This window comes from Aulonocara stuartgranti (genome assembly GCF_965226115.1).
Source record: "Aulonocara stuartgranti genome assembly, chromosome: 10".
Taxonomy (NCBI): domain Eukaryota; kingdom Metazoa; phylum Chordata; class Actinopteri; order Cichliformes; family Cichlidae; genus Aulonocara; species Aulonocara stuartgranti.
Window position 1 is genome coordinate 25,066,864 of NC_138946.1, and position 11,692 is coordinate 25,078,555.

Here is an 11,692-nt window from a genome sequence, read left to right on the forward strand (position 1 = left end):
CCACGCGTGTATTCATTAAAATCATCGTTTGACTTCACCCGGCCGGATCGGTGTGGTTATTCTTCGATCACCTCTTGTACCCTTCCTCAATATTGAATCTTAACATTTGGGGGCTTCGTCCGGTTATTGAGGAGGGAGAGTTGGAGGTTTGGACGGAGAAATCCGGGGTCTTGGGTGGTCTGACGGGCAGACATGAATTCCAGTGGTCTAAGTGAGTGGGCATAAGCCGGCTTATCCAAAAGGTAAGGCACTACCTGTTGAATTATTTCCAAAGTGTGCCAAATTGGACATGATAAAATTTAAGTCTACTCACTGAAGTTACTGGTGGATGTCTGTTTTGATTTTGATGAAAAATCTCATGAGTTGAAGCAGTTAGAGTTCTGCTAAGAAGAATGAAGAAATGAAAGCAGTAAAGTCTGCTAAAGCAGTTTGAGTCTGCCAGGAAAAAGTTTAAATATTGGGTTGAAGTCCCAAAGAAATTGAGTTAGAGTCTCAAGTAGTTGGTAGGGAATTGGTTATTGTGTTGGTTAGAGTCCAAATTTGGTCATAAGAGTGGACCTGAGCGGTCATTTTGTGAGTTGGAGTCTCCATTTGACCACTAGGTTGCACCTGCCTCAGTTATACACTTGTTTTGGGTGTTGATTGTTGTTTCAAAGTATTATAAATTATTCTAGAACGGCAGTTAGAGTCTGCTAGGAAGCGCAGTTCTCGGAGGTAATGCTCCCTCCCGGCCAAGGACGCTTGGCCCTGACCTATCGGCGAATAGGGTTAGTACGGTTGGCAACCGGGGAGAACTTGGGAACCTCCAAAATAGCTAGGAGTTAGAGTCTCCTTACCGTTTGAAACGGTATCTGCGCTTTTTTGGCCAGCAGAAGTGGATTTCGGGCGTGTAACTTTAACCTAAAACTTCAAAAAGTTTGGGTTGGTTGACGCTTTTAAATTGAGTTAGGGATTTTAGAAATGAGGCCAGAAACAGTTAAAGTCTTGATACTGGTTAATTGATCGCAAAAAACGGTTATGTTAAATTTGTCGAAATTCGATAGGTGTTAAAAGGTTTAAAATCTGTGCAGTTGTAAATATAAGACGTCTCTGTATTAAAAAAGATCTCTGTGGGTCGAGTCAGCAATGCACTGACTGCCTGCTGCTATTCTTAGATGAAGAGTGTATGTGCATGCAAATGAGGCAGCTGATGCAGAGCGCATGAGAGGACTATGCTTTCGGTTTTGTGTGTCATTCAGCTCTATAACCATTGTTTGCAAATGTGGATAAATGTCTGCAGTTAAAATGCTGGCTTAGTAAATAACAACATTGTAAATATATGAATGGTGACAGCGTTTCAAAATAGAATATAAGAATGGTTTGTGTTTAAAACCAACGTTTAGGTAAAGAAGATTTAAGGTGGATTTGAAGGCATAAACAAAAAATAAAAGGGTTACAGTCTGCAAGGGTTGTTAATTCATGAGCTGACTGGATGCAGAGTAAGTGGAGTGGTCATCCTGAGAGGATTGAATGATGCTCTAACTCTGTGGTCAAGTCAGACATAGGCTTTAAGCAACCATGAGCCACTAATAAGCGTGACAAATTAATGAGTATGTGTAAATTGAACTTGTTAAATAGTTTTGATAGGAGTAACTCAATGAGCATGCAATAAAGTGGACTTTTTAGGGGCAGTTTATCACTGACACCATAAAAAGCAACTTAATTAGTAGTTCAATAACAAATTGGAAAGATAACCTTTGTTATTTGAAGAGAGAGAGAAAATTCAGGTTACATATAGTGAATAAATAAGGAAATGTTAATCTCTGCGTCATTCCACACTGAAATTTCAATTGTAGGGGATCATTTGGAGGTGAATTGTGTAGGACACGGGGAGACGGAAGAATCTCCCCATGAGTTTTCAGTGTGCATAGAAATTGAGGAGGCTGAACTGGAAGCCTGCCTGGGTCGTTGTTTTTGTTTATTTGAGGGTCTGCTGGAAGTTTGTGAAAACGACCACCTTGATATGTGGGAGCCTTCCCGGGCAGCGATTTTTTTGTTAAACCTGTGGCAGGCTGTGCAACATGGAGAAAGCTTTGACATAATGACATAAAGGTGATTTCGTGGTTTTAGATTTATTAGTACGGGATGCTTGAGGGTGTGTTGCTGTAAAGTATATAAGGGACGCGCAGCGCCGTTAATGGGTTTAAAATAAATGAAAAAACACTAATCCGAGGAACTATTGGAGAGGTAAGTATACGGAGGTGAGCGCGTTGCGCATAAGGGTTGCTGGTGTCATATATTAACACTTTGAGGGCGAATAATTTTGATTGAGTGTCAACGCTTGAGAACGCGAGGACAGCGTCTAAAGGGCTGGGTTAAACTTTGTGTATCACCGAGCAGGGGAAGAGGAGCCAGTGGTTGCGAGAACAGCGAGACGAAGACTGAAACCGAAAGTTAAGCGTGTCTGGGTGACCTAGACCAAGAAGGTGGAGTCGACCAACGCCATTGGAAGAGGTAATTCTGTGTTTCAGAGAATGGCTGACACCTCGGGTGCGACACCTAGTGGGAAAAGGGGATGCAAACCTCTGAAGGATCAGCTTGAACAGCTTAAGAAAGCTATTCGTTTGGCTTCACCTGGAGCATTAAAAGCAGCAGAGAAAGAGTGCCAAGCGATGGAGGTTGAGGTAAGTAAACTTATTACATCCCAACAGAAAGGGCTGGGTGATAAAATACCTCTGAGCTTGGTGTTAAAAACTGAAGGAGAAGTGTATGGACAAATGCATGAGGCCCTACGTGCGTCCATAGAGGCATTAACGGCATTGGAGGTTATAAAGCAGAGAGTAATGCAGGGAGGGCCAGAAGAGGAGAATGAAGACCGTGCGACGTCATCAGAAGAAGAGGATGATAAGGAGGACGAAGATGGAGGAGCTGAACCTCAACCAAGTACAAGCCTAATTTTGAGGAAAAGAAGTGTGAAGAGAGACCAAGCACAGAGACGGCCCATATTTAAGAGCTCAAAGAGTAGAAAAGTGAGTTTTGAACAAGGAGCTCCTGACCCTGGTTTAAGTCTGCCTCTAATAGCAGGTCCAAAGAACGAACCAGTTTATCGCGCCTATAAGGTGAGAGATTTGGAAGCATTGGTTAAACAACTTCCACCAATAACCAAGGGAGAACATTGGGAAGGAGAAGAATTAGCGCTGGGCGATTTTCGCGCTTTGGCCGGACGTTGTATGCTGGGTGGTGGGTTAGCAGATGTAGAGCAGATAGCTCAAACAACTAGATATGCAAATGACCTGAAATATCATGAGGTGCAGAATGACTTAGCAGATGCAGTCCGGGAGAAGGACCCAACTCCTAACTCTGGAGCCATTCCAAAAATTATTTGGGATCCCAAAAACACACCCAGAGAGTGTTTAGCTAAAGCAAAGGAACAATGGTTGTTAGGAACAGGAATACATCCGGGGAAGGAGGGTGAAAGTAGAGCGTGGTTTCGTTCGGCAGTGCTGGCAGGGCTGCCCAATCAGGTTGCAGTTGACTTGGAAAAGAACCCAGATTTTGCCGTTGCAGACTCGGTGCAGTGGGACAGACATGTGACCCACAGACTTCAGCAGGAACAGGATTTGGCAAACAAACAAAAGAAAGAGTTGGAGGAAGCCCAGGCGTGGCTGGTCAAGTTGCAGCTGGCAGAAGCAAAAAACAAAGCAGGAGACAGAAAGAAAGAGGATAAAGAGAGCGCAAGGAAAATAATGGTGGCAAGGCCTCAGCCCGATCCTGTGCCTGACTGGCCAGATCAGGATCCGGGTCTCTACCCTGATGACCGTTGGCCCGCCAATGCACCAAGGCAGCGTCAACCAGTAGGGAATTGGGGGACCGGTGGACCGCAGAGAGGGCGTGGTGGATCCGTGAGGGGAGGACAAAGGGCTCGGAATCCGGGGAATCCTGGCAGAGTGTCTTGGACTGCGTGTCTGAGATGTGGAGCAGAAGGACACTGGGCCCGAGATTGCCCTGAACCGCCGCAGAACTATCAGGGGCGAGGCTATCAATCCCAGGCACGAGGAGGCCCAAGACAAAGAGCTGCTTACAGGGGAGCACATCAAGCTCCAAACCCGAATGCAGCACCAGCCCCCCAGTACCCAGTAGCCGACTGGGGCTGGGAGGGGGAGCAATACTGACGGAGCCCGGAGAAACCGAACAGGGTGGGAACGGCAGAACCCATGCTGTCGATGACCGTGGAAGGCACTGAATTGCCCTTCCTGGTGGATACTGGAGCAACATACTCAACATTGAAAGACACACCAGACAGTGCAACACTCTCCTGTCACACAGTTAATGTGGTAGGCTTTTCCGGGATTCCAATGACACTGCAATTGACAAATCCAGCATTGACACAGCTGGGAAAACAGACTTTGAAGCACCAATATGTGGTGTCCTCACAGGTGCCTGGAAAATCTCATGGGCAGGGACCTGCTTGTGAAACTGGGATCACCTTCAAAGACTCAATATCTAGTCCAGAACTCTGAACAACCCACTGCCGAAATCTACTGGGGGAGGCTAGTGGAAGAAGGCATTCTGAGACATTATCAGCTATGGAAACCCTGGATAATGAGCCTGGCCGTCTATTCCCCTCCGCGAGATCCTTTCCACGTTACACTCTTTTATGATAGGGAAGATAACGATATCTATCGGGAAAAGTTCCAGTCTGATCTTGAGGGACAGACGTGGAATGTGCAAACACATAACATTTATGTTGGACCAGAAGGTGTGGCCGCGGCTGTGAAATTTACTGATGAACAACTGCCTTGGTACAATGTGGGAGAGGATTTAGCCCCTCACATTACATTGGCGGTCCACGAGGGTCATGGGCCAAGAGATCTGGGACCAATGGTCAAGCGGGCGCTGGACGACGCATGCTGGCAAAGCACCCAAATTCCAAACGTTTGGTATGCACCAAAATGTAAAATATATCGCATAACTTGTTTGTCCAACGATGCAGTGATCTTAGAACATAAAGAAATCTCCAGAATACATGGCAGGGAAAGAATGGATCATCCTGATGCAGTAGCTGAGCTCTCAAAATTGCCTGGTACTTTGTGGTCCGCAGGGCCCACAGATGTAGGTCTAGCTAACTGTTCGCCTGTCCTGTTCCAGCTGAAGTCTGACATACCATTTAACAGACCATAATAGAAGCACAAAACTGAAGACCAAAAGTGGTTCACATGTATTGACCTAGCGAATGCATTCTTTTGTCTCCCACTGCACGAGTCACTCAGAGACATTTTCTCATTCACATACAGAGGCCGCAAATTTAGGTACACACGCCTACCACAAGGCTTTGCACTCTCACCAGGAATTTTTAATCAGGTGTTGAAAGAGGCATTGTCCCCATGTCAACTGCCAGGGGGCTGTAAATTAATACAGTATGTTGATGATCTTCTTATTGCAGCCCCGTCAGCAGCGGCCTGTACGGCAGCATCGCTCGTGGTGTTGAACAGATTGGCGGAGTGTGGCTTCAAAGTGAGCAAAGAAAAACTGCAGTTGGTCCGGCCAGAGGTAACATTCCTGGGCCGGGTGATCGCACACAGATCAGTGGGGTTAATGAACACACACAGAGACCAAATTCTGACACATCCAGAACCAAGAACTGTGTAGGAGTTGCTTTCCTTTCTTGGCTTGACAGGTTACAGCAGGCAGTTCATTCCGAACTATGCGGGTAAAACGGCCCCTTTAAGGGACCTGATCAAGAAAGTTGGTGTTCGAAATCTGAAGGCTGAATTGCCTTGGACGCCGGACACAGAGACAGCGTTCATTTCACTAAAACAGGATTTGTCAAGAGCCACAGATCTGGCCACACCTAACTATGATGAGGCATTTTATCTTGATGTTTCAGAAACAAAGGGAGTTGTGAATGGTGTGTTGTTTCAGAAAAAAGGGGGAGGTAGGGATGTACTTATGTATGTTAGTATAAGATTAAATTCAACAGAAGTAAGGCATCCCACATGCACACAACACGCAGCAGGAGTAGCAAAGATAATTCAGAAAACAGCACATATAGTGAGGGAACACCCACTGAAAGTGCTTACTACACACAGTGTAGTGGCCTATGTGAACTCACAGGCATTCACAATGACTCCACTGACGCAACAAAGGTTCAGCAAAATTTTAGAGGCGCCAAATTTGATATTCACACATGAAGGAATAAATATGGCAGACCTAATGGGGTCAGGAGAACCACATGACTGTATTAAGAAAGCCCAGGTTGAAGGAAAAATCGAGGGACAACAGTCGGCCCAGAGAGCTGAAGTGATAGCCCTAACTCGAGCCCTGAGGTTGGCTAAAAACATGAGAGTGAACATCTACACTGACTCAGCATATGCGTTTGGAGCAGCTCATGTGGAACTGGCTCAGTGGAAGAGAGCCGGGTTCAGAACGGCCACTAATGCACCCATCTGTCACAAAAAGGCCCTGGAGGACCCAGACGAGGTAAGTATTATAAAATGCAAAGGCCACTCACAAGCAGACAGTATGGTGGCAAGAGGAAATCAGAAAGCTGAGGAAGCCGCAAAGGAAGCAGCGGGCTAGAAAGGAGAGAGACAACTGGTGCAGGTAACCCCAGAAGAGGAGGTTAGCACTAACAGCATGGAAGAAGTTAGAAAGGCTCAGGAGGAGACATCCCCAGAGGAAAAGGGGGTGTGGGAAAACAAAGGAGCCTGGCAAGATGGCGGTTTGTGGAGGGGGCCAGATGGGCGTCCCGCTTTAACGGCCAAAATGGCGGAACAAAAGGTGAATGAGGCTCACGGGCTTGGTCACGTGGGAGTGAAACAGATGGAGAGAAATTTGTGCCGATGGTGGCATCCTGATTTGAGAAGGATGATACTGGAAAAGGCCAGAACGTGCCTAATTTGTGGGGCACACAACCCAAAGCCAGCAGTAAAACCTGAAGCTGGTAAGTTTCTCATGCCAGAAAGGCCAGGAGAAGAGGTCGTGATTGATTATACCGACATGATTGATACGGGCCCAGGTGGGGTGAGGTATTTGTTGGTGTGTGTGGATGTTCTGACTGGATGGCCCGAAGCATGGGCGACCAAATGTGAAGATGCGAAAAGTGTGATTAAGTGCTTAATCAATCATTACATTCCAAGGCATGGGTTTCCCAAGAGAATTAGATCAGACAATGGTACTCACTTCAAGAATAAAGATTTGCAAGAGGTAGAGAGGATGTTGGGAGTGCAACATAAGTTCGGGACGGTCTTTCATCCTCAATCTCAAGGAAAGGTAGAGAGGATGAACCTAAATTTGAAAAACAAGTTGGCTAAAATTTGTGCGCAGACAGGGCTAAATTGGGTCGCAGCCCTGCCCATTGCTTTGATGACTATAAGATGTTGATGATGATGTTAACTTTGTATTTCAGGTGCGGTTATAACTATTTTATACATATTGCATTTTGTGCTTTTAAAGGAGTTGTGGCTCAAATTTGTCTCTGGAGGGTCACGAGCCTTTGGCTAGCGCTATGATTAGCCAATCTACTGTGAGGATAATATGAGTTCATGAAGGATTGCACACGCTTACAGACACAGAGTTAAGAAACACACATGACAGTATTGATTCCAGGCAAAAGGCCCTAAATTCATTTAGTTTTTAACTGAACTTAAAGAAGGACCAAAGAGGAAGGAAAGCATATATTTTGGTTAAGTCTGATACATTAGAATTAGAAGGTATTGTTACATTAAGGGAGCAAAATGAAATAAAAAGGTTATACCAAAACAGGTGATAACATAGGAAATGTGAGGTTTTAAAATGAAGTTAGTGTTAACACATAGGAGTTGTTTCAAGGCAGCATTTAGCTATGATGAAATGTATACAGGAGTAATTGCTTATATGCTTAAACATAATTGATTAAAGTGGTTGTTTTCTTTTGGAGTAGATTAACTTGCAGCAGCGACAACTTGTGCACAGGATGTTGATGATCAGATAAGGGAAAGTAGAGCGAGCAACTGGACGTGAAACCAGCGCTTAAAAGAATTTTAAAGTGATGAGTAACGTTGAAGAGTATACATAAATACAAGTCAATAAGTTAAGAAGGTAATTAGGATCAGGCTTTTGATTAAAGAGTCCCAGATAGGATAAGTTAGGGAGAGGCAAGAAAAGGTGTTTTGTTTCCTTTGCAGAAGATCGATCTCGGCGACCACAGGAGGGGCGAGGATCCTGGAGATCTCGAGGTTCGAGACCACCAGAGAAGGGTCTGCGTGAGGACACAATGTATTGTGACCTCTGGTGTTCCAGAGGTCAAAAGGGGGAGTGTCGAGGAGGGAAATTATTTTACTGCTATTGTTAAATAATTGTCATTGCATTAATAATATAATCTGCAGCATGGATATTGCATTCCAAGGTTTAAACAGTGTCTCTTTCAGAAAGACTGAGTTGCAGGCTGACAGGAAGTTGTATGCAGAAAGAAGCAGGAAGTTATTTTGAGCCGCAGGCTAAGACGAGGCTTTAACAATGTAACAGATAGCTTTAAGAAGGCTTTAAGCAGCTATGACTATTTTATACACAATGCATATCTGTGCTTATTAAAGAGTTGGAGCTCGGTCAATTAATTGGGGGTCGGAAGCTTTGTTCGGCGCGATGTTCGGACAATCTATTGTGCAAGTGACTTGGAGCCATAGAAGGAATTGCAATACATGCTTACAAAACACTTATATATCAGATCATTTTATATTAAGGTTTTAGTAGAGGTTCTTGATTAAAACATTTATTTAGTAGAAGACATACACATAGTCTCAGTGAGCTTCTGGTCTGGTAAAAGGCCAGAAGTGCAACAGGTGAATTGAGAAAGAGCATTTGAGGACGAGACACAGACAGTAGGTGAAGAGGTGACACAAAGAGCATGTGAGGTCAACACACACACACACACACACACTTTAAATTAGATTTATTTAGAGGAGAGGTTAGTTATGTTTGGCTGTAACTGCAAAATTGTCTTGGTAAAAGAGGAACCGTTTCTTGGTGTCTCGGCAAGAAAGAGGAACAAGACAAGAACTGAAAGGTAGACAGGAAGGGCTAGCCATGAAAATAGAAGATGATTTTCTAGGTGAAAAGTCATGATGATGTTGATCTGATCTATGTATAAAATGTATCTGTGACGCATGAAGGGGCGTCAGTAAACAAACCCTGATGCTATAAAATATCTGTTCATGCTTTGATTAAGTCGAAGACTACTTCCTGTCTGCGTACAGAGTTGTCTTCCCACGCGTGTATTCATTAAAATCATCGTTTGACTTCACCCGGCCGGATCGGTGTGGTTATTCTTCGATCACCTCTTGTACCCTTCCTCAATATTGAATCTTAACACACATCAGGCTACACTCTCGGTATTCCCTCTGACTCCGTACCAGTGCTGAGAGCTCGTCGATTTTACTTGCCAACGATCGCACATTTCCCATCACGATAGACGGCAGACACGGTTTAAACCTCCTCCTCGCTTCGAGCCTCCGCTGTCTCACCGTCACCTTTTTTCTTCTCTTCTGTCCTTGACCTCTGCATCCCCGATGTGTTTTCCTCCAAATTTCAGCTGGTACTTCTGCGGGCACTTCTGCGGGCCTGGCTAGGGAGCCGGCCGGCATCAGGGCGATCAGCTGATCTCTGGAGTAAACAGTCCGTGCGTGTAGGAGATGTGCCGCGGTCCCGTTCCATGATAAAAGTAACAGTTCCACGGCCACCAGAAGAACAAAAACTCTCTCAATCCACATGATTGAGTAAGAGATAGAAAAACGGAGGAAAATACAAGTCAGAAAAAAAAAAGAATACGTAAGAAAAAAGAGCTAAACTAAGAGAAAAGCAGGAGCGACTGTAACAGGCTGCACGCTGGTTGGCGCATGCGCACTAGGTGTTCTTATGAGGTTTAGGAAGGAACAGGTTGCGATCACCGCCGACATCGAGCACATGTTCCACTGCTTCATCGTGAAAGAAGACCACCGGGATTTTCTCCGCTTCCTGTGGTATAGAGACAATGACCCTACCTCTGACGTCGTGGATTACAGGATGCGGGTGCATCTCTTTGGTAACAGCCCCTCGCCTGCCGTCGCAGTGTATTGCCTGCGGCGGGCGACTAAGGCAGCAGAGGCCGACTACGGCAGCGATGCTAGGAGATTCGTCGACCGCGATTTCTACGTCGACGATGCCTTAAAGTCTTTCAGTACAGAGGAAGAAGGCATTGCAGTTCTCCAGCGAGCGCAGAAGATGCTCGCGGCTTCCAACCTCAGGCTGCACAAGGTTGCATCAAATCGTTCTGCGGTCATCAGAGCATTCCCCTCCCAGGATCGCTCTCAGGATTTCAATGGCCTGGATCTCTCCATCGATGATCTGCCTATCCAGCGTAGCCTGGGACTGTTCTGGAACATGCGCACGGACACTTTCACGTTCCAGATCGAGATCGATCAGAAGCCGTTCACCCGCAGAGGGGTACTCTCGACCGTGAACAGTCTATACGACCCTCTAGGGTTTCTAGCACCCATCACAGTTGATGCAAGACGGATCCTAAGAGAACTCACCTTGCAAGCGGAAGATTGGGACGCACCCCTTCCCAAAGACATGGAGACCGAGTGGACTAGATGGAAACAGTCTCTTCAAGACCTGGAGGGGCTCCAAATACCACGGCCTTATACGTCCCTCTCCACCACAGGCGCCCTAAGGAGAGAACTCTGCGTCTTCGCCGACGCATCGGTCAGAGCAATAGCGGCCGTAGCCTACATCAGGGTAACTGGCAAGCAGGGACAAACTGAGATTGGGTTTGTCTTTGGGAAATCGAAGTTGGCTCCCCAACCTAGCCTAACTGTCCCTAGACTTGAACTTTGTGCTGCTGTGCTCGCCGTCGAGATCGCAGAGATGATAGTCGCAGAGATGGACACAACGTACGACAACATCACCTACTACACAGACAGTAAGGTCGTACTGGGATACATCCATAACCAGTCAAAGAGATTTTATGTCTACGTACACAATAGGGTCCAACGTATCCTTCAGTCACCCTGTCCCGGCCAGTGGAAGTACGTTCCAATGCATCTTAACCCAGCTGACGTTGGGTCAAGAGCTGTAGCATCAGCCCTGCTCAGCAGTACACCATGGCTCAAAGGACCAGCCTTTCTTTGCGACGCATCAGGGCATCCATCCGAGCTTCAAGAGACGTACGATCTTGTCGACCCCGACATCGACGCCGAAGTGCGTCCACAGGTGACGACGAAACTCACCCATGTCGCTAAAGGCGTGGTACGCCCTCAACGCTTTGAACGCTTCTCCAAGTTCAGCACACTCCATGCAGCCATCGCACATTTGATCCACGTAGCCAGCTCATTCGCTCGCTCGACGCAGGGCGAATGTCGAGGCTGGCACATCTGTCGTCCTACAGAAGAGGAGCTGCTGAAAGCCAAAGTGTGCATCGTAAAGAGTGTCCAGGGTGAGTGCTACGCGGAAGAGCTCAAGTGTATCGGCTCTGGAGTCGACATACCATCTTCCAGCAGCTTGTGGAGATTGCATCCCATTATGGACCAGGATCGACTACTCAGGGTAGGAGGTCGGATCGAGCAGTCAGGCTTAGGCATGAACGAGACTCATCCCATCATCATTCCTGGCCGGCATCACCTCGCAACTCTGCTTGTGTCCCACTATCACGAAGCAGTAAAACACCAGGGGAGACATCTTACTGAGGGTGCCGTTCGGG

The 11,692-nt window shown here is 46.3% G+C and overlaps 1 long non-coding RNA gene across 1 annotated transcript; it reads left to right on the forward strand.

Annotated features, from left to right (window-relative positions):
- The first annotated feature begins 1,899 nt into the window (after positions 1–1,899).
- Positions 1,900–9,259, forward strand: LOC309716332. Its single transcript, XR_014279407.1, has 2 exons — positions 1,900–2,493; positions 8,145–9,259. It is a non-coding gene; the product is annotated as an uncharacterized lncRNA (long non-coding RNA).
- The last annotated feature ends 2,433 nt before the right edge of the window (positions 9,260–11,692 follow it).